The sequence below is a fragment of the Microtus pennsylvanicus genome, chromosome 4 (assembly GCF_037038515.1).
Source record: "Microtus pennsylvanicus isolate mMicPen1 chromosome 4, mMicPen1.hap1, whole genome shotgun sequence".
In the NCBI taxonomy this organism is placed as follows: Eukaryota; Metazoa; Chordata; class Mammalia; order Rodentia; family Cricetidae; genus Microtus; species Microtus pennsylvanicus.
The window spans coordinates 57,789,479-57,793,370 of NC_134582.1; positions in this window are offsets into that span (position 1 = coordinate 57,789,479).

Genomic DNA, 3,892 nt, shown 5'->3' on the forward strand with positions numbered 1-3,892 from the left:
TAATCAATATTTACAACCCTTTAATCCACCGCCTGGAAAATTTCCTCCCCCAAATGCTAACCTGGCCCCAGGACTCTCACAGTAAATGCGGATGGCAGAAGGGCAGCTTTACATGTATTGTTCTCAATACACTGGTTGGCTCCTTAGCTGCCTCAGTCAGTAGTATAATTGGGGGCAAAGTTTACACGGTTGTACACGTGCTATGTTCAAGGCTTTATGCAAGGTTTTGGGAGTGACCAGAAAAGGAAGAAGGCAATAAAGCTCTTCTTCACGAGCTTGCAGCCCAGTAAAGGGATTGCAGCACCAAAAACTAAGTGGCGACTCATTGTTCTGCCTCTTGTATAGCCTGGCAGGCAGAGGGTGGCGCACTGCCAGGGTTCAGGTGATGCCACAGGGAGCAGCAGTGTGTCTTGAGTCTCCCAGGTGTTGGGAAAGGGCTTGAATTCTCAGAGATGCAGTCTGGAAGCTCATAAGGGGGCTAAGGCATAATAAAACCATCCCATTTCATTCTTTATATTGTCTTACACTACTTTTCATTTGGAAATAATTTCAGCCTTATAGAAATGTTGCAAGAACAAATTCGCAAAGTCCCTGCAAAAGCCAACAAGGAGACCGAGTCCCGTATGTAAAAGCAAATAGCCTTTATTTTAAGCAAGTTTGCAAACTCGGTCTCTCCACATGTCCAATGTATTGGAACAAATGGAGAGCCCCGAGCTCTGTTAGAGTCGGGTTTTTATAGTAGTATAAGTGGGTGTGAGGGGTTTCTGAGGTTTAGGACCCCTCACTGGCTGACATTTGTCTAGGGGCGTCCTGGTGAGTTTGCTCTGGCAGGTGGTCCTTTCTACAGTGGTTAGAATGCTAGGCATTTCTTTTAAATGGTCTGTTTTTGGGTGGTGGTCAGGCAGTCTTAGTTTGTGGTTCTTCCTGCAGCCAAGTATTGCTTCAGGGTAACCTTTTGAGACTGAGGCCTCTATTTAAATTTATCAATGGCCAGAGTCCTTCTCTGGCAGATAATAATGGTTGGAAGTAAAGAACTTCCTTTGGGTGCCCTGCCCATACTTAAATTATCATGGCTGACTCTCACATAACAACAGCACACAGAGACTCACATCTGTGAGATTGGGCCTTGGTGGGGAGGATGAGGGACAAACAGGGCACAGAGTTTATCTGGGGAGTTTAATTGGGGGAAGGCAAGGGAGAGGGGAGAAAGGGAGCTCAGAGTGGCCTTGTGGGGGATGGGAGAGAGAGAGAGAGAGAGAGAGAGAGAGAGAGAGAGAGAGAGAGAGAGAAAGTGTGTGTGCAGGCAGGGGTAATGTACTCTGCCAAGTCCCCAAGGGTGGGGCCAGGTGTGTCTGGAAGCTAACAATGTCTAATTTACACATATCACCTGATAATAACCCACAGGAGGCCGTTGCTACCTCCACCTGTGCCCTTTTCTCTCTCCACACATACATAAATAATATTTTGAGTAACTTTAGACTAAGTTGCCTCCATCATAGTACTATATCCCTAGCGATTTTAGCGGGTACCTCTCATCTTGTTTTGTTTTTGAGACAGGATCTTGTAGCTCAGGCTAGCCTGGGTCTTACAATGTACCTCATCAGTGTGAATGTCTCTATAAGAACATTCCTTTATGAAAGATGAGTGTACTGCCACATGGCTATAATTCCGACGCTTGAGAGGCAGAGGAAGACTGTCTGGGTTACATAGTAAGACCCCAACTAAAAAAGTGTTTTTATAAAATTCCACTGCAATTAATACTAACATAATACAATAGAGTCAAATGTCTCTTATCCCAGCTTTGTTAGTTGACCCAAATGTCCTCCAGAGACTTGCCCCTCAGGTACAGGAGAGTGTGAGGTGGCCTGTGACATTTGACAGTCATATCTCTTCTGCTTTCTTTAATCTGGCACTTTTAAACATCCCTTTTGTATCTTCTATGATGGGCGTTGACATTTGTGAACAATGCAGCGCCCCCTTTTGTAAAAGCTGTGTGATCCTCATTTAGGGGTCAACTGAAGCTTCTCCAGGGTCGAAATGAGATGCACATGCGTGTCATGACAGAAGGTGAAAAAAAATTGATGTCACTTTCTTAGAGTGTCATGTTTGTGGGCACATTGTGTCCTCCATCTGCCTTCAAGGTAATGTTACTTTTGTTTACCTGGTCACATGGTCACAGTGTGATCCAATTTCTCCTCCTCCCCTTTCTCTTCTTCCTCCTCCTATTCATCTCTATTCTCTTCCTCTTACGTCTCGTCTCCTCCTCTTCTTCCTTTATCTTGAAACTAACAAGTTTCCCAATTGAGAAGTCACCCCCAAATCATGCAGATATCCTATTTCTCTTCAAAAAAATTTTTTTTACTGGATTTAGAACTCACTGCTAATTTACTCAAACCAGTCTTGTCATGACCGTGGAAGGTGGTGGTGAATACCTGTGAGTCCTTTGCCCATTTACCAACCATCTTCGTTTATTTTATGGTTTTATTAGCATATTTCACTTTTATTCTTTAGGTTGTGCTTTGGTTAGTGTTCTATTGCTGTGAAGAGACACTGTGACCATGGCAACACTTATAAAAGAAAGCACTTAACTGTGGGTTGGCTTACAGTTTCAGAGGTTTAGTCCATTGTCATCATGGCAGGGACCATGGTGGCATGGAGGCAGACATGGTGCTGAAGAAGTAGTAGCTGAGAGTTCTACATTCAGATCCACAGGCAGCAGGAAGAGACAGCCACCAAGCCTGGCTTGAGCATTTGAAACCCCAAATGCCACCCTCAGTGACACTCTTCCTTCAACAAAGCCGTATCTCCTAATCCCTTTAAACCTTGCCACTCCCTAGTGGCCAAGCATTCAAATATACAAGTATATGGGGACCATTCTTATTCAAATCACCACAGACTGCTTTTCTTTTCTTAAATTTTTACTTGCATCTCATCTCTGGTAGCCTGTGACTGTCTTATTTCTGATGTATGTTTTCTCTTCTCCTCTTTCCTCATTTTCTGCTCATAGTCTTTGATTCTAGAGCTCTTCCATATTTGTAAATGCTCATGTTACTTAGTTCAGTTTGGAGCATTGAATCCCATTTCTACAGCTTTGGGGCAGATTTGGAAGTCAGGATTTCAGCTGCTATTTTTATTCCTATTTATTTTGTGGTCAGTGCTTCTACTTTGGTGCTTCTGTTCTGAAACTCTGTGCTATCCCAGGGTGGTACTTTATGGATGGGTAGATGTGTCAGGAAGGCGATGGTGGTGTAGTTTGATTCTCTGTTGTGTGTTTCATTTGACTTAGTAGAGGCTTTCAATTTCGTTTTACTTCTTTCTTCTCCATCACTCCCATGTTTCCAAAAGTGACATCCCCAACTCTGTAACAGTTCCCTACCCTACCCCCCATGTTCACTGCTCCCCACACCCCAGCAGTGCTCTTTAGAAATAGCAAGGCCTGTGTCTAACATCCTCCACTACTTGCCTTCGCCTGGTACTAGAATTTCCCCAAGTTTGATCCGAGGCCAGGTTTCTGGTACTTTCCTTTCTGGGGATGATTCTAACAGTACCATGTCTAAGCTCTGGGCACTCCTTTGATCTTTTCCTGGAACTCTGTAAGGCCCCTTTCCTCTCCTTCATGTACAATCCTTCTTTCAGTAGTGTGTGGGTGTTGGGAGCTCAGCTGGGACTCCATTAATATCTCCACTTACAGCTAATTTTAGTACCATAATATTTTCAATCATAATGCTGTTGAAAGTGTAGACTATGTGTGGTTTTATTTGCTTGGTTTTGCGGTGTTTTTTCCTCCCACAGAACTTAACATGGCAAATTTTAAATCAGTTACCATTAGTGAGTTCTCCAGGTTTTATCACATTGAAATCAAGATGCCCCTCATTATGTATGTAATAAAAAA